This window comes from Scyliorhinus canicula, chromosome 8 (genome assembly GCF_902713615.1).
Source record: "Scyliorhinus canicula chromosome 8, sScyCan1.1, whole genome shotgun sequence".
NCBI classification, from domain to species: domain Eukaryota; kingdom Metazoa; phylum Chordata; class Chondrichthyes; order Carcharhiniformes; family Scyliorhinidae; genus Scyliorhinus; species Scyliorhinus canicula.
Window position 1 is genome coordinate 48,650,900 of NC_052153.1, and position 19,951 is coordinate 48,670,850.

The following is a 19,951-nucleotide window of genomic DNA, read 5'->3' on the forward strand; positions in this document are numbered from 1 at the left end:
CGCTAGACTGCAGATAGTGAGAGGAGGTAGGGGTCAGCCGAAGCTGAGTGTGAGGCTCTTGAGATTACATTGGAAATCGAGCCCGAGTAAGAGTGGGGCGCAGAGGTCGGGGAGTACGTACAGCTGGAAATTAGCGTAGCTGGCGCCCTGAATCGTTAGGGTCGCGACGGTGCACCCTTGTATGTGGACCGAGTGTGAGCCCGAGGCGAGGGAGATAGTTTGCTGTGCAGGGAAGATAGGGAGCGAACAGTGTCTTACCAGGTCAGGATGTACGAAGCTCTCGGTGCTCCCGGAGTCGAAGAGGCACGGTGTCCAGTACCCATTGATTTTAACGGACATCATCGAGCTCTGGAGGTGCTTCGGACACGACTGGTCCAACGTGACTGCGTTGAGTTGTGGGTAGTCGGCGGCTCAATCAGCAGTGCTGGAGTGGCCCCGTGATGACTGTCCGCTGAGGTCGTAGTCATCGAGGTGAACTTCTGTTGATGGCCAAGATGGCGGCCCCCGTTGATCGCACGTGGCGGATGATGAAGAAGATGGCGTCCAAGATGGTGGCCCCCATGACTCGCAGAAGAGCCCCTTTCTCAAGTAATCTCTGGCACACATAGTTAGACCTGAGCCCTGCAACGTAGACATCTCGGACAGCGAGTTCCATATGCTGGGAGGCCGTTACAGCCTGAAAGTTGCAGTCCCAAGCAAGGGCTTTTAAATCGTGCAGGAAGTCTTCCAGCGACTCTGCGGGGCGCTGGCGGCGGGTAGTGAAAATGTGCCGCGCGTAGACCTCGTTTATCGGCCGCACGTACACTCGGTCGAGCATAGCCAGGGCCTCAGTATATGAGGTGGTACAATTGAGTTGCGTAGAGATACGATGGCTCACCAGTGCGTGCAGTAGGCTGAGTTTCTGCTCCTCTGTAGTCTCGGATGTGCTTGATTCAGCCAGGTAGGCTTTGAAACATCGAAGCCAGTGTAGGAAGATTTCCTTCGCCTCTGCAGCCTGCGGGTCGAGTTCTAGTCGATCAGGTTTGAGGGCTGATTCTATAGTAGTTTCTTCAAGTTTTCTAAGACTATTAAAATTGATGTGACCCTCAATTCACTTGAGACACGATTGGAAGTAAACTGTGGTTTTAATAGTCTTACAACTGAGCCTGCCTGCCACCAGAAGAACTGAGGGCAGGCTCACGGCTGCAGCACTTTATACTTCCAGTAGCGGGAGGGGCCATGGGTGGAGCCATGGGAGGAGCCACGGGTGGAGCCCTGTACAAGCTACTCATCTCCCCCTGTGGGCAGAGCCGCGCAACGGCTCACAGACAGAGCCCACAAGGACATAATACTATGCAATACATACAGTGTGAATTACAATACAGTGTGAATTACAATACAGTGTGAATTACAATACGGTGTGAATTACAATACAGTATGAATTCACCACAAGCTGAAAGAGGAGAGTGAGAATTATTCCCATAAAAATAAATTTTTTAAAAATACTCAACTTTGGACCTGGTCACCACACCTTGGACTAGTGTGTGGTTCATTCCAGCTCCATTTGACCCAGAGTCGCAACACAGGTGCAATGAGAAGTTATTTGAAAATACCTGAGGACCTTGGCTGAGTCCAATAAACTGCAGTCACCATGGGCTGGATTCTCCCCTACCCGGCGTGATGGGGGGTCCCGGTGTAGGGGAGTGGCGCCAACCACTCGGGGGTCGGGCCTCCCCAAAGGTGGAGAATTCTCCGCACCTTTGGGGGCTAGCCCCGCGCCGGAGCAGTTGGCACCAGAAGACTGGCGCAAAAAACCAGCGCCAGCGGCGGCGGGGCTGGCCGAAAGTTACTTGCTGACGTCACCACCGGCGCATGCGCAATGTGGGTTTCTCTTCCGCTTCCGCCATGGTGGAGTCCGTGGCGGCCGCAGAGGAGAAAGAGTGCACCCAGGGCACTGGCCCGGAGTCTGAGCGGGGGGCCCCGATCGCGGGCCTGGCCAGGACCCCGGGGGCCCGGTCGCACCGCCAATCCCGCCGCCACCAGAGGTGGTTCAAACTTGGCGGCGAGAGATGCCTCCCAGCGGCGGGACTTCGAGATTCCGCCGCCGCCACTTCCCGGGTGGCGGAGAATCTCTGCCATGGCGGGGGCGGGATTTTCGGCGGCCCCAGGCGATTCTCCGACCCTGCTGGGGTGTTGTGGCACCACGATGTTGTGCTAGATTAATCATAGATTATCATAGAATTTGCAGTGCAGAAGGAGGCCATTCGGCCCATCGAGTCTGCACCGGCTCTTGGGAAGAGCACCCTACCCAACGTCAACACCTCCACCCTATCCCCATAACCCAGTAACCCCACCCAACATTAAGGGCAATTTTGGACACTAAGGGCAATCTACCATGGCCAATCCACCCAACCTCACATCCCCGGACCGCAGGAGGAAACCGGAGCACCCGGAGGAAACCCACACACACGCGGGGAGGATGCGCAGACCCCGCACAGACAGTGACCCAAGCCGGAATCGAACCTGGGACCCTGGAGCTGTGAAGCAATTGCGCTATCCACAATGCTACCGTGCTGCCCTTAAGAACAAATTAATCTACACTCCATTATTCTCCCGTAATCCATGTACCTATCCAATAGCCGCTTGAAGGTCCCTAATGTTTCCGACTGACTTACTTCCACAGGCAGTGCTTTCCATGCCCCACTATTCTCTGGGTAAAGAACCTACCTCTGTCTTCCACCATTCACCTTAAATTTATGTCTCCTTGTAATGGTTTGTTCCACCCGGGGAAAAAGTCTCTGACTGTCTACTCTATCTATTCCCCTGATCATCTTATAAACCTCTATCAAGTTGCCCCTCATCCTTCTTCGTTCTAATGAGAAAAGGCCCAGCACCCTCAACCTTTCCTTGTAAGACCTACTCTCCATTCCAGGCTACATCCTGGTAAATCTCCTTTGCACCTTTTCCAAAGCTTCCACATCCTTTCTGAAGTGAGGCGACCAGAACTGCACACAGTACTCCAAATGTGGCCTGACCAAGGTTTTGTACAGCTGCATCATCACCTCACGGCTCTTAAATTCAATCCCTCTGCTAATGAACGCTAGCACACCTTAGGCCTTCTTCACAGCTCTATCCACTTGAGTGGCAACTTTCAAAGACCTATGAACATAGACCCCAAGATCTCTCTGCTCCTCCACATTGCCAAGAAACCTACCGTTAACCCTGTATTCCGCATTCATATTTGTCCTTCCAAAATGGACAACATCACACTTTTCAGGGTTAAACTCCATCTGCAACTTCTCAGCCCAGCTCTGCATCCTATCTATGTCTCTTTGCAGCCGACAACAGCCCTCCTCACTATCCACAACTCCACCAATCTTCGTATCGTCTGAAAATTTACTGACCCACCCTTCAACTCCCTCATGAGTCTTTATTCTCTCCGAAAGCAAATCCTAGAACACAGTGTCCTGATTTACGGCAGCCTCAGCTTAAATCCACTGCTTCCGATTCTGAGTCCACAGACCAAAATAATAAAGTAAAACAAAAGAAACAGGAACAAAGGGAAATCAAAAGGAAGGAATCTTACAACTTCATTACAGACTCCCAAACATGCACGAAAAAGCTGAACTGGGGAGGCGATAGTGACTGCCCTTGACATCAAGGCAGCTTTTGTTCGAGTATGGCATCAAGGAACTCTAGCAAAACTGGAGTCAATGGGAATCCAGGGGAAATCCCTCGACTGTTTGGTCATACCCAGCACAAAGAAAGTTGTGGCTATTGATGGCCAGTCGCAGGATATCTCTCAAGTGTTCCTCAGGCTAGTGTCTTTAGCCCAACCATCTTCAGCTGCTCATCAATAATCTTCCCTCCATCATAAGGTAAGAAGTGGGGATGTTCGCTGATGTTTGCACAATGTTCAGCACCATTACCAATTCCTCAAATGCTGAAGCAATCCATATGTAGCAAGACCTGGACAACATTCGGGTTTGGGCTGATAAGTGACAAGAAACATTCATGCCATATAAATGCCAAGTAATGGCCATCTCTAACAAAGAGAATCTTAATTTCCCCATGCCATTCAATGGCACTAGAATCACTAAGTTTCCCAGTGCCAACATCCTGGGTGTTACCATTGACCAGAAACTGAACTGGACTGACCATATAGATACTGTGGGTGACAGGAACAGTCAAAGGCTGGAAATTCTGTGGCAAGTAACTCACTTCCTTCCTCCCAAAAGTCTGCCATCATCCACAAGGCACAAGTCAGGAGTGTGATGGAATATCCTCCACCTGTCTGCATGAGTGCAGCTCCAACAACACTCAAGAAGCTCGACACCATCCAGGACAGAACAGTTTGATTGAAGGGCACCCCATCTATCAACTTAAACATTCACTCATTCCACCACTGATGCACAGTAACAGCCGTGTGTGCCATCAACAAGATACACTGCAGGAACGTGCCAATCCTACTTTGACAGCAACTTCCAAACCTGCGACTTCTAGATGGAGAAGGTCATCAGGTACTTGGGAAACACCACCACCTGCCGGTTCCCCCTGACAACTGGTGCTGGATTAAGATCATGGAACTCCATCCCCAATAGCACTCTGGGTGTACCTACACCACATGGACTATGGTGGTTCAAGAAGGCAGTTCATCACCACCTTCTTAAGCTGGTTACAGATGGACAGTAAATGCTGGCCCAGCCAGTGACACCCACATCTCATAAAAGAATAAAAAAGGATTTTCCCAGAGCAATCAAATTGGCCTCGACCCCACCCCTCCACACAGCAGCTCCTCATCCCCAAATTGCCTGGATGCCCCTGTTGCAGGGGCCCCTGTGGGGTCTCCCCTTATTGCAGGGAGAGAGGTGGCAGTGGGGAGGGGGGGGGGGAGGTCTGGTCGAGGGGGCGTGGGAAGGCAGTGCATTTTTTGGGGGCGGCCCTCGAATGGGCTGTACCAACGTGGCCCTGGCGTGGTGAGCCAAGGGGGCAACCATTGCCCCCTTGGCCCACCACAAGGTCCACCACCTCAGGGTCACGCTGGTAAAAACCACAAGTGATCCGAGCCCATGTAATTCCCGGCCGCGGGGACCGGAGAATCAGGGGTGGGGGTGGGGGGTGGTCAGTGCATCGGGCACGGATCCCGATTTCCCCCCCATCAGGGAACGCATACCGGGCATTCCGGGATGGAGAATCCCACTCATTGTTGTTGGTCACAAGTGCTGGTCCCGAACCATCAACTACATCCTCCTCCCAGAAAAATGTCTGGGGATGAACCAGACTGTTCACAACCTTGGTGCCGTATTTTACCCTGAGGGTGGTATGGTGGCACAGTGGTTAGCACTGCAGCCTGACAGCGCCAGGGACTCCAGGTTCAATTCCGGCCTTGGGTGACTGTCGGTGTGGAGTTTGCACTTTCTCCCCGTGTCTTTCTCCTCCGGGTCTTCCGGTTTCCTCCCACAGCCCACCGTTGTGTAGGTTAGGTGGATTGGGCATGATAAATTGCCCCTTAGGATGGAGTTGGAGGAATAGGGCGGGGGATTGGGCCTAAGTAGGTCTTTCGAAGGGTTGGTGCAGACTCGATGGGCCGAATGGCCTCCTTCCGCACTGTAGGGTTTCTATGATTCTATGAGCTTTCAGGCATGTGCCCACACCATCATAACATTGCCTGATTTCCACCCCGATCATTTCATCTGCTGCTGAAACCTCATCCATGTCTTTGTTATCTCCAGCCTTGATAAATCTAACACATTTTGTCTGGACCCTCACATTCTACTGTCCAAAACATTGAGATTCTCTAAAACTCTGCTGCCCCTGTCCTAACTCACACCAAATCACGTTAATCCGGAACTCTTACCCTCGCCAATCTATACCGACACCTTCAGCCGCACTTTCACACCCTGCGAGGCCTGGCCACTCCCTATCCCGTAATCCCCTCCAGTCTTGCAACCTCCAAGAAAGTTGTGCCCCTCTTGGCATCTCCAATTTTGCTCTACCATTGGTGGCCATGTCGTCAGCGGCTTCGCCCGAAGCTCTGGAAATCCATGCCTCCACAACTCTACTTCATTTTCCTCCTTTAAGAACCCATCAGTATGACCAAGCTTTTAGTTACCTGTCCTAACATCTCCTTTTGTGGCTCAGTGTCATATTTTGTTTTATAATGCCTCTGTGAACTGCCTTGGGCCATTTTATTACGTTAAAGGTGCTACATAAACACAAGATGTTGTTGCAATGGGCCCAGCAAACCTGAGTTTCTGTCCTTACCTCTGCAGGTACGAAGAGTTTCTTCTTCTGGGAATGTAATCCACAGCGTCACCTGAATCAGGCAGCCATTTTACTGAAGTGTCAACACCCACTCCAATGTGACCCTCTGCTCCCGAAGAGATCGGCATCTCAAGACAATGAAAATATGTTCATATATAAAACTGCGAACTGTTTACATTTCAGGTCATATGTTTGGCGTACACAAACTGTGGTGCCCTGTAGAATAGATTCCGATTCCCTGGATATGCAGCCTGAATCCAGAGCTTTCTTCCAAACTGTGCACTCAGAACGTGGGATTTTCAGGAGGGATGATTAACCCAGCTTTACTCTGGTTTGTTATGGTCTCCATGGCAGCAACTTTATGAATCACTCGCTTGTTGCAGTGTGTTGCAATTGTGACAAGTCAACTCCAGCCAAAAATTCCATGCCTCCCTTCTTTCCATTAACATTAATTTGATTCACAGTGTACAATGAAGGTTTGTTTTCTCAGCTACCATCGAGATTACATTTCATACACTGTGGGATATTTTAGGTATGTGTCTTATATTGGGGGCTGGGGATTGTGTCCATACTTTCACGGGGCAGAGTGAGGCGGGCGAATGGGGGAACAAAAGACACGCAAGCACCCATGCTAAGTCAGAGTTCTCCTTGCTAACTTGAAGCTACAGTGCCGTATAATCATACAGATGAAAGCAGACAGGGCAGGTCACATAGCCCCTGCGCTGTTTGATGTGATGCAAGAGTTTCATTTAATTGGTTCAGTGCAATGGCCAAGGGTAGGGTTTCCTAACCATTCCAATAGTGCTTGAGCCCCTAGAAATTGGAGGTTAAACTCCAGAGTGATTGTCTGCTAGTATGTCTACTGCATTCCTGGAGAGATCCATTAAAATGAGCGCAAGGGTCATATATTCAGACTCAGTTGCCATGGGACTGGAGATTTGTTTTTGTTTATTTTTCATTCCTCTCCACATCTGTAAATTAGTTGGCTTGAGTATTGCTGAAAAAAAAGCACATTTTATTGAAGCTTTTTGTCTTGTACTCATCAGAACAATTCACACGAATACCAAATGTAAAGGAAACAACCATTTATACTTTGGGGGGTCCTCTCTTCTCATGATGTTGTTCCCTTTACATCTGGTATTCTTGTGAATTGTCCTGATGAGTTCAAGACAAAAAGTTTCAACAACATCTGTCTTTTTTCAAGTTCTATACTACCAAAGAATTATTAATTGGGCTTATTGGCCCAGCCAAATCAAGGGATCAATTGAAACTAAAACAGAGCTCCCTTATTTAATTTCACACTGACCATAAATCTCCTCCATGCCTGACAGTGCAGGCACAAGGAAGATTCATTCAGTTTAGTTGTTGGGCAGAGCTTTTATACAGGTTGGGACTTTTCTTTTGTGCTCTGCACTGTGGGACTCTGTGTCCACCATAGACCTGAGATTGCGAACACAGGATTGTTGAATGTCACTGAGCGCCTGAGCCCAATAGATGTAGTAGAATCTTGCAGCAGAGAAGGAGGCCATTCAGCCCATTGTACCTGTGCCGTCAGCTATGGCCTTGGTTGCAAATTACCAAAGAGAAAAACAATTTTAAAAAGAGTATCCAAATCGCTTCTTGTGCTAAACAGCTCTGGAAAGGACTGACCACGGGCTATGGGAAGTTACTATCCACAGTACATCCAAGCAGAGGTGCCAACACTAACCGCATGTAGACTTATTGCTTTGTGCAGGGGTTGCGTATACAGTTTATAACCTTGTTCCCACTCTTTCTGTAAATATCTCAAGCTGTTGATACTAACAGATCTCAATGCTCTGATTTGTCTACCAATGAAGCAATAGTGTTATGAATAACCTTTTCCAGGCAACTAGCAAATGAGAAATATAAGCAAAAGTGGAGTTAAACTACCTGATTTTGGGTGTCAGTTTAGTGGGGCTGGGGTGGGCCTTATGTGGCCCATGGGTCGCAGGTTGGACAACTCTCCTTTATATCGCGCTTTTACGATGGAAAACATTCCCAGGAGAGAGAAATAAATAGATGAAAGGAAAGAAACTGTGGTAATAAAGGCATGAGATTACCAAACCTTGGGCCAAAAAATGCTTCTCGGGAGGTTTTTAAAGCTGGGACAAAATAGAGAGATTACAAAAGCTTATGTCACTAGTAGAGCCATGGGAAGGAGGGATGCAGAGGTCAGAGGAAGAAGACAAAAGGGCAAGATTGGGGACAGATAGTGGAGAAAAGCCCTCTTTTGGACAGTGATGCATTACAAATGTTAAGGCTGAGGACAACCTTGATTCCAGCCACTGGAAGCTTTTTCTATTGATCTCAGTTTTTGCAAGCACTTTTTGATGCCAGACCCGGTCAAAAGCATCCTTGATATTCAGGGCAGCAATTCCCACCTGCATGTCAAGATTGAAGCTGTGATGAGCCAAGTGCTTCTGGCAGAGCTGAGCACCAGTGAGCTGGTATTGCTTGATTGTTTGCTCAAGGATTTCTGTCAGCTTTGGTTCACTATCACCTCTGAGACAGAAAGCTGTGGGTTCAAGTTCCAGCCCTGAGACTGGAGTGCATGATCCAGGCTGCATCTAGCTGTGCAATACTCAGGGAGGAGATGCTGTCCTTTGGAGACAACATTAAACCAAGGCCCTATCTGCTCTCTCAGGACTGTAAACTCCCATGACACCATTCAGAAAGGAACAGGAGAGTTCAACCCGTGTCTTGGCCAACACTTATCCCTCAATGAGCATCCGTAAAGGAACAGGTTGGTCGTCCTTTCATTGCTGTTCGTAGAGCTCAGCTGTACACCAATTGGCTGTTGTGTTTCATACATTACAGCAGTAACCAACCTACTAAAACTATTTATGCGGCTGTGAAGTGCTTTCCAATGTCTTGTGGTTCATGAAAAGTGCTCCATAAATGAAAGCTCTTTCAGTCTTCCAACACATTGTTTATTATTTGGAGGAAGTGCGGTTAGATTTATGCCTGGGATATAGCTGAAAGTTTTTTCACATTCTTGGGTAAACTCTAGAATCTTGGCTGAACATCAACAGCACAAGGAAGATGATGGCACCCTTTCAGTATTCACTCTCTCCATCACCAATGCACCGAGGCGGCAGTGCACACCATGTGCAAGATGCACTGCAGTAACTCACCAAGTGTCTGTTAATAGCATCTTCCAATCTCAACCTCTACCACCCAGCGACCAAGGGTAAGTGACATATTGGGGACAATATCACCAGTTACAAATTCCCCTCCAAGTCACATATCATGCCGGGGTGCGGACACTAATTTTACTAATTACATTAAATCAGTGCCCTTTCTTGATCCTTTCACAAAGACACACTTGCTTCTGTGGCTTGGAGCAAAGGAAAGGGTGGCAGTAGGGTGATCTACTGCCAGTGCTGGTGAAGGGGAAGGTGTGGTCTTTTTCTCTTCTGCCGTGCTCTCTGTCGGTGTGACTTTCCAATGTTTTGTTATGCTGCGCTTGAATGACTTTCCATTGATACAAGTCTTCTGCTTGAGCTACGGGAGGGGGAGAGAATTATTGCAATGTTTACTGCTTGGAGGATGTGTGTTAGTCTGCTGAAGCTCCTTTTTGCTTCTATGGCCTGGAGTAAGGAACGGGAGGATGCAAGATGACTTGCCACTAGTGCTGGAGAAGCGGAAGGGGTGCTGATGCTCTATGTTAGTGTGATTTTCTAGTGTTATATTGCAGTGTTGGGAATCTATTGCTGGGAGCTGCAGGAAGAAGAGAGAGTAGTGGATGATGCAAATGCAGCTGCCTGCATGCTTGAGTCTGTTTGCTGCCACCTCTTTTACTTCTGTGGCCTTGAGCAAGGAAAGAGAGGAAGTAAGATGACCTGTTCCAGGTGCTGGAGAAGGGGAAGGGTGGTGGATCGATGTGACTGAGCAACGCGCTGTAGGTGTTGAAGAACTGTTTTGAAGATTGCTGGTGACTTTATTGTACAGTTGACTGTTCAAAGTCTGTCTAATGCCTGGGCGCCATTTGTTTGCTTGCTGCCACCTCTTTTGCTTCTGTAGCCTGGAGCACAGAAATGCAGGGAGTAAGATGATGTGCTGCTCATTCTGGAGAGGGGGACGAGGTGCTTTTTCACTCTTCTGGTCTGCTCTGTGTTATTGTGACTTTCCAAGTCTGACTATTCATGTCTTTGAGGGTCTACTTTTGAGAGCTTCTGGATTCGGTGGGGGGGGGGGGGGGGGGGGGGGGTGTGTGAAGAGAAAGAGAGGTGGAATGACCCAAATGCAGTTGCGGCTACCTGGAGGCTGTGTATGTGTTTGATTCTGTGGCCTGGAGCATGGACAGGGAGGAAGTAAGATGACCTACTCCAGGTGCTGGAGAGGGGGAATGGGTGGCGGATCAAATTCAACTCAGCAAGTTGATGAAGGTATTGAAGAAATGCTTTTACAGATTGTTGGTGACTTTATTGTACTGTTGACTGTTTAATGTTTAACGTGTATTTGGTTTTCTTTGTATAAATACACTGTAGTAGTTTGGTGTTTGTACCAATATCCTTTAGCAATGTGCTTGTGTGTGTCTGGCACGGTGCTTTTTCCTTACCAGTTAATGGTTTGCGTGATAGATGGATGTTCAGTAGTTTTGTTTTTATCTTTTTTGTATTAAGGTATTGTTGACTGTTGAATAAGCAAAATATTCTCAAGTGATGCTGCAGGTTGTGTTTGCTACTGCTTGTAGCCGCAACTGCGTGGAGGCTTTCTGCAGGATTCTCCAATAGCAATTTTCTTCCCATTGCTGGGGAATCTACTGCTGGGAGCTGCAGGAAGGAGAGTGAGAGGCAGATCAAACCGAATGAGCAACTTGATGAGAGTGTTGAAGAGATGCTTTTGCAGATTACTGGTGATTTTATTGAGTGTGGTGAGTGCTGCATTTCGACGAGCACATCACTGCGAGTCAAACATGCTGGACGTTGAGGCTGTTTTACTGCACTTTCAGTGGATACCGAGCTTTGGTTCCAATTAAATTATGCTGTATGGGAAGGCCTTAACAACGGAGACTCAATGGCAGAGACTGATATGTAAAATGTACGCACAGCAAGGATCCTCCATTCTGTTGAGGACCTGCATGGGGGAATACAGTGTGTTGGTTTTCTTTGTACAAATTAACTTATAGTTATGTTTGCACTGATATTCTGCCGCAGAAAGGTACTGTTTGTGTATGGCATGATTTCTTGTTTATTAAGGGTTAGCATAGGAGTGGCATGGTGGTGGAGTGGTTAGCACTGCTGCCTCATGGCACCAATGTCTCAGGTTCGACCCCGACCCTGGGTCACTGCCCGTGTGGAGTTTGCACATTCTCCCCCTGTTTGCGTGGGTTTCACCCCCACAACCCAAAGATGTGCAGGGTAGGTGGATTGGCCACGCTAAATTGCCCCTTAATTGAAAAAAATGAATTGGGTATTCTAAATTTATTTTTTTTTTTTTAAATCCTGAAAAACGTGCTATTAGGTAATTTGGACATTCTGAATTCTCCCTCTGTGTACCAGAACAGGCGCCAGAATGTGGCGACTAGGGGCTTTTCACAGTAACTTCATTGCACATTCTCCCCATGTCTGCGTGGGTCTCACCCCCCACATCCCAAAAGATGTGCAGGGTAGATGGATTGGCCACATTAAGTTGGCCCTTAATTGGAACAAAAAATAATTGGATACTTTAAAATTTTACAAAATAATAGTTAGCATGATTTTTTTGGACTGCTAAGAAGTTTGTTTTCATCCTTTTGCATAAAGGTACTGTTGACCGTTTAAAAACAAAATATTCTCAAGTGGTTCTGCAGGCTGTTTGCTGCTACCTGGAACACCGGGCTCAGGGGGAGGTATGAGTCCAGAAGGCAATCAGCTTTGAAGCAAAAAGGCACTGTGGGACCTGCTGAAAATGAGCAACCTGATGAATATGTTGATGAAATACTTTTGCGGATTGCTGTTGTTTTTGTTGCATGTACCTGGCACGTCACCACGGGTTAAACACATTGGAAGTCAAGGATGTTCAACTGCACCTTGAGTGCCAGTGGAATATGTAGATGCACAACTGCAGCTCACGGATAGAGAATGGCCGAACTGATACGTGGAACAAGCAACGCATTGCTGAACAGATCATTTCTATGACAAAGTTCCGGACAAGGTAACACATTCTCAGACTTATCCTCCAATTCTGTTGAGGAACCTGAGAGGGATAATACTGTTTATTTTTTTGTGAAAATTAGCTGATATAGCTTTGTATTGGTGCCTATGTGGAACGGTGATGTTTCCTTGTTGATTAATTGTTAGCGTGATATGTGGAATGTTACCTAGTTGATTTTTTAATCTTTATTACTGTTGACCATATTTGCTTCTTGCAGGCTTCTTGCAGGTTGGCGTGCCATTTCTCAGACGATGATTATTGCATCGTATTTCATTCAAACTTTGAAGCCTGCACACTGTGTCTGAACTCTGGAAAGGTCAGCACCATAGAGGCAGCATCCAACAATTAAACACTCAAGAGTTGGGTTTCAGCACTGGCGATATCCTCGTGACCATAAGGTAAGTGTACAGGTCAAGGGAGGGCACCGGAGCACTGTCCCACTAATGTTCCCAGCAGGGGTCTGGGGGGCTGGGTGAGTCTGCAGAGTGAGGCTTGATGGATGGCACTCTGAGAGAAGGTGGAACATGTAAGGGTGGGGGAGGCTTGGGGGATTTGAGGGTCCCGGGTGGAAGCCCTAACTGAGTTTGCGGACCTGCAAGAGGATGGAGGCTGAGTCCGGGGAGGACCCGCAAGAGCTTGGAGGACAGGCGGTGGCAAGGGTCCAGCATGCACTGATGACCAGGGAGGCCTTTATCCTCACCCTTTTCCCATAGGATGAGGCTTTGTCTGGCAGCTCCCCCCAACTCCTTCTTCCCCCAATCCTCCTCCCCTATCTAATACTCCCTCCCCCAATCCCTCTACTCCCCATCCCTCCTTCCTTTGTGCCACCCATTCCTCTCCTTCCCTTCACCCTCAATCCCTCCCCCCCTCATCCCCATTCCACTCCTTCCCCCAACATCGAGGAAACAGGATGTCATGTTTCGCATCGGCATAGAGAATCCTGGCCAGGTCAGCGTCTCTAAAATGAGGAGCCAACCTATGCTCTGCCATGCTTGTGCGTTGACTAGGAGAGTGGTGAGGGAGCATTTAAAAGCAGCTTCCTCTTGTTAGCGGCGAGTTGCTGAGGCACGGGTCTGGCGAATCAGACGGCAAGACAACCCGTAATGGCGAGAAGCTTGTGGGCACTCAGTTCTGTCACTATGTGCCGTTAAATACAGGCCACTATCTTGCCAATATCCTGCCAAACTCTCCCGAAAATAGACATTTTTGGTAAAACGTGCCCATTATCTCTTCATGTTCTGCCTACCAAATTGAATCACTTCACGTTTCTCTGCATTGAACTTTATCTGCCACCTGCCTGCCCATTCCATCAACATGTCTGTGTCCTTTTAAAGTTCTACTCTGCCCTAACAATTCACAAGTTTTGTATCATCTGCAAATTTTGAAACTATACCCTGTACAAGGTACAGGTCATTAATATATATCAGGAAAAACAAGGGACCCAACACTGACTCCTGCGGAACTCCAATACAAACACTGTTCTATGGCACGGGCGGCATGGTGGTGGACTAGTTAGCGCTGCTGCCTCATGCCACTGAGGACCTGGGTTTGATCCCAGCCCCAGGTTACTGTTCTGTGGAGTTTGCACATTCTGCCCGTGTCTGTGTTTGTTTCACCCCCATAACCCAAAGATGTGCAGGGTAGGTAGATTGGCCACGCTAAATTGCCCCTTAATTGTAAAAAAAAATAAAAATAACTGTCCTCTGGCATAAAAAACATTAATTAACCACTGCTGTTTCCTTTTAGAACTCGCATATACCACATCAATCCTCTCTGTTACCTCTTCAAAAATTCCACCAAGTTAATTAAACATGATTTTCCCTTATGAAATCCTTGCTAGCTTTCCTTCATTAATCCACATTTGTGTGTGTGACTATTAATTTTGTCCTGAATTATTGTTTCTAGGAGTTTTTCCATCACCAAAGTTAAACTGAGTGGTCTGTCATTGGTGGACTTATATTTAAACCCTTTTTTGAATAACTGTGTATTGTTTGCAATTCTCCAGGCCTCCGGGACCATCCCTAAAGACTGAAAAATGATGTCTGTGCGCCTGCAATTTCCACTCTCTCTTCCCTCGACATCCTTGGATCTATCTCATCCCGGTGCCTGTGAACTTTGAGTACAGATAGCCTATCCTATATCCCATCCTTTTCAATTTTGAATGAATCTAATGTCTTTTACCATGACCTGTGCCATATCTTCTTCCTTGGTAAAAATAGATGCAATGTATTAATTTAATACCTCAGCCATGCCCTTTGTCCCCATTGCAAATCCCTTTTTTGGTGCTTAATTGGCCCTCTTGCTTCTCTCATTTGCATCTTCACCACACCTTTGAACCTTTGTATTCAGCTTGCTGTCACAAATACAATTTTTCCTCTTTATCTTAATTTCTTTCTCCTTTGTCATCCAGGGAGCTTTGGATTTGTTTGTCCTATCTTTCCCTTTCGAGGGAATATACCATGACTGTGCCCAATTCACCTCTTCGTCGAAGGTACTCTATTGATCATCCACCGTTTTTCCTGTCTACTTTTTACTTCAATTTATTCGGCCCAGATCCGTTCTTACCCCACTGAAGTTGACTTTCCCAGTTCTTCCTTTGGCTACTCTGGACTATTCTTTGCCCTTTTCCACAGGAAGTTTGAAAAGCCGGTTCACATCACCACTGTGCAAATGACCATATGTCAATGCTTTCTGATGTCAACATCAAACAAAGGTGTGCAGGTTAGATGGATTGGCCATGCTAAAATTGCCCCTTCATGTCCAAAGATGTGTTTAAGTGCGGTTACGGTGATAGGGTGGGGGAGTGGTCCTAGGTAGGGTGCTCTTTCAGATGGTCGATGCACAGTCAATGGGCCGAATGGCCTCCTTCTGCACTGTAGGGATTCTGTGAAACGTGAATGAATGTTATGTGCCATGCAATTGTATGTTATCTAAATCTGTCACCAGCTACCTGAGAGCCTCTGCCCATTTCTCCATTTGCAGTCGCCTCGGGCACTCTGCTGATCTTTCGTGCATCTATTGCAGTCAGGGTGCCTATGACTGGAGGCCCTCCTCCAGTTTTCTGGCTCTCTCATATGTTCTGCACAGACCCAACTCTATTAATGTTCGGTTTCCCAATGTACTGCCAGCCTCCCAAACTGCAGGTGGATCTGAAAGTTAAAATTCAGATGAATGTCTTGATACAAAGAACAAAGAAAAGTACATGATGTGGAGATGCCGGCGTTGGACTGGGGTGAGCACAGTAAAAAGTCTTACAACACCAAGTTAAAGTCCAACAGGTTTGTTCCAAATCACTAGCTTTCAGAGCACTGCTCCTTCATCAGGTGAATGAAGAGGTAGGTTCCAGAAACATATATATTTTAGATAAGACTTAATTACCTGCAAAGACTCACATTCAAAGTATCATCTTGCATTTTTGACTGTCTATATATATATATGTTTCTGGAACCTTCATTCACCTGAAGGAGTAGTGGTCCGAAAGATAGTAATTCGAAACAAACCTGTTGGACTTTAACCTGGTGTTGTAAGACTTCTTACAAAGAAAAGTACAGCACAGGAACAGGCCCTTCAGCCCTCCAAGCCTGCGCCGATAATGATGTCATAATTTTAAAAAACCCTTCTGCCCTTACTCAGTCCGCATCCCTCTATTTCCTCCCTATCATGTACCCATGCAGATGCCTCTTAAATGTTGCAATGTGCCTGCCTCCACATCCTCTGTCAGCGTGTTCCAGGCACCCACCACTCTCTGCGTGAAAAGCTTACCCCACATACTCCCTTAAAACTTTCCCCCTCTCACCTTGGACCTGTGCCCCCTTGTAATTGGCACTTCCACCCTTGGAAAAAGCCTCTGACTATCCACCCTGTCTGTGCCTTTCATAATTTTGTAGACCTCTATCAGGTCTTCTCTCAGCCTCCATCTTTCCAGTGAAAATCATCCCAGTTTATTCAACCTCTCTTCAGAGCCAACAGCCTTGCAACCAGGAAACATCCTGGTGAACCTTCTTTGCACTCTCTCCAAAGCTTCCAAGTCCTTCTGATAACGTGGCGACCCGAACTACACACGATACTCCAAATGCAGCCTAACCAAGGTTTTACGTACCTGCAACATGACTTCCAAACTCCTGTACTCAATGCCTCGGCTGATGAAGGGAATCATGCCATATGCCTTCTTAATCACCTGTGTGTCGCCACTTTTAGGGAACTGTGGACCTGCATGCTCAGATCCCTCTGTATGTTAATTTTCCTAAAGGTTCTGCCATTTACAGTATAATTCATACCTAAATTTGATCCTCCAAAATGCATCATCTCGCATTTGTCCAGATTAAACTCCATCTGCCATTTCTCTGCCCAAGTCTCCAATCTATCCATATCCTGTTGTATCCTCTGACAATCCTCTATCAGCACCTCTACCAATCTTCATGGCATTCGCAAGCTTACTAATCAGACCACCCACATTTTCCTCCAGATCACTTATATATACTACAAATAACAGAAGTTTCAGCACTGATTCTGCGGAACACCACTAGCTTCAGATCTCCATTCTGAAAAACACTCTTCCACCGCTACTCGCTGTCTTCTATAACCAAGTCAGTTCTGTATCCATCTAGCTAATGTGCTTTTGTACCAGTCTGCCATGTAGGACCTTGTCAAATGCCTTACTAAAGTCCATATAAACTACATCCACAGCCCTTCCCTCATCCTCTTCAAAAAACTCAATCAAGTTGGTGAGACATGACCCCCTCCATACAAAACCATGCTGGCTGTCACTAACTGGTCCAAATGTGCACATATCCTGTCCCTCAGTATCTTTTCCAAAAGCTTCCCCACCGCTGATGTCAGGCTCACCGGTCTATAATTTGCTGAATTATTCCTGCTCCCTTTCTTAAACAAGGGAACAACATTGGCTATTCTCCAGTCCTCTGAAACCTCGCCTGTGGTCAAAGAGGATGTGAAGATATCTGATACGGATAAACCTATTCAGGTTTTCCACAAATAATTCAAATGTGATGACAGAACATGGTCTTAAACTGAAAGTGGCAATAACCAAGATCTCTGTGCAGTTCAGAATTAAGTCTATTTGCATCACAGCATGTTCCACACTTTACACAGAACGGTGCTCAGGGCTGCTGGTCAGGGCTTCAGTTTGAGTGTCTGTGCTGTTTGGAAAACAAATTCAATCATGCTATGCTGATGTCAACAATTGGATGAATGTTAGGAATGCATTGATTCTACAACAATAGGTACACACCAGCACTGACTGACGCCACCTTCAAAAGGTGGAGGCAGGACAGAGGGACACTGACAGTCAGGGACCTATACACGGACGGCAGGATCGCAACACTGGACGAACTGACAGAGAAATTTCGGCTAGCCAGGGGGAACGAGCTACGGTATCTGCAGCTCAAACACTTCTTACGAAAGGAGACAAGGACGTACCCACAACCGCCACGACAGAAACTACTGGAAGACCTAAAGGACGCAAGTATCCCAGATAAAGGGAACTGTAGTGACATGTACGACCGACTGACAGAAAGGGCCGACACCGTACTGGACGCAACAAGAAAGAAATGGGAGGAGGACCTGGGGATTGAGATAGGATGGGGACTCTGGAGCGAAGCACTGCATAGGGTCAACTCCACCTCCATGTGCACAAGGCTCAGCCTGACACAGCTAAAAGTGGTACATAGAGCCCACCTAACAAGAACCCGTATGAGTAGGTTCTTCCCGGAGGTGGAGGATAGATGTGAACGGTGCCAAGTAGGCCCGGCCAACCACGTCCACATGTTCTGGTCTTGCCCCAGACTGGTGGAGTATGGACAGCCTTCTTCGAGGCAATGTCCAAAGTGGTGGGAGTGAGGGTAGAGCCATGCCCGAAAGTGGCGGTCTTCAGAGTCTCGGACCAGCCAGATCTATTCCTGGGGAGGAGGGCGGACGCCCTTGCCTTTGCCTCCCTGATCGCCCGTCGTAGAATCCTGTTTGGCTGGCGGTCAGCAGCACCACCCAGAGCTGCAGACTGGCTGGCCGACCTCTCGGAATCTCTCCAAATGGAGAAAATCAAATTCGCCATCCGAGGGTCAGACGACGGCTTCCACAGAACGTGGGAGCCATTCATGCGACTGTTCCGGGACCTGTTTGTGGCCAACGAACAAGAGGAAGAATAGCCAGGTAGCCAAGAATCAGGAGAACTTAGTCAAGAATCAGGGGAGGGTAGCCAAGGCATGAAAGGGAGAGAAAGGCGAACCACAGGGGGAGGAGGGGGGGGGAGGGGGGGGAGACAGCTGAACTTGAGGAGGGAGGGGCGAACTGTGGAGGGAAGGGGGATAGGAGAGGAGAACCAGCGGGATGGGGCGGGGGTGCAGGGAAACGGGAGCCGGACGGAGGGCACGGGGTGCCAAAACGTGCATGACATCTCCAGGAGCGGGGAACGAGGAGGTTGGGGATGGAGGACGGGAGGAGCAGTGGAGGCAAGCGGGGGACGGCGGCGAGAGCCGTCCGGGAGAGGCGGGCGACAGCGGCACGCGACTCGGCCAGGTGTCGCACACTGTGATTATCTCTCAGGCACCCAAATGTATATTTGCTCCCCCCAGTCCCTGCCACCCCTGCCCCCCCCCTTCCCCCCCGCAAACAGTCGCGAACTTACGTGGTGTAAATAATTCAGCCAGATGCACAGAGCTGCTGCTGTCGAGCTGGTGCACAGTACCCCACCAGTTAGCCTATTTCATATTTTATTGTATTCTATGTTGGGGTGTGCCCTTCTCTTCTAAATATGTGTATATATATATAGATATATGTTTCTTATTCTGTGTACATAACGGTAATTATACCTTGTTCAAAAACCCAATAAAAACATTTATTAAAAAAGAGTAAAAAAGTGGGGGGGGGGGGGGCGTGTTGGTTTTGGGTTTATTTTGTTTTGTAATGTGAGTGTTAAATGTAAAAATGTTAAAATTTGAATAAAAATATTTAAAAAAAAAGGAATGCATTGATTCTAAATTCATAATCATTGACAATACAACGTTCACATTTTAACCAAATTTTCCACTCCTATTTTACAACTCACCCGTCTCAAGGACAAACACGTCACAGCAAATGACAAGGGCTTTAACCTCAGTGTTAACACATACATGTGAGTGGTCATGACCCGCAAAATATTTTCCCATGAGGTTTTCCTTATCATTCTCGCTATTTGTTTCAGATCCCTCACAGGTCAACGCTGGCAATCCCTGTTTCAGGTCATTTTAATCAGCTTCTGGATCCTTACCAGACGTTTAAATGACAGGATGGGAAGCAGGAAGGCTGAATATAAAGTAAAGTTCAGACCATCACCTTTAAACAACGGTCAATATTTCCTTTGTCCATTAATAGTCATACTTGGGAAATTGAGAAGCCTTCCCTTCACAATCAAAAACATTGCTAGCGCAGGGTCAGCGAGATCGCTGGTACTGGGCCTTTGTACGACCCAAACTAGGCATGGACAAAGGTTGGTGCTAAATTCACCAACAGTAACAAATATATTACAATTGCGTACACTCAATAATAATAATCACTT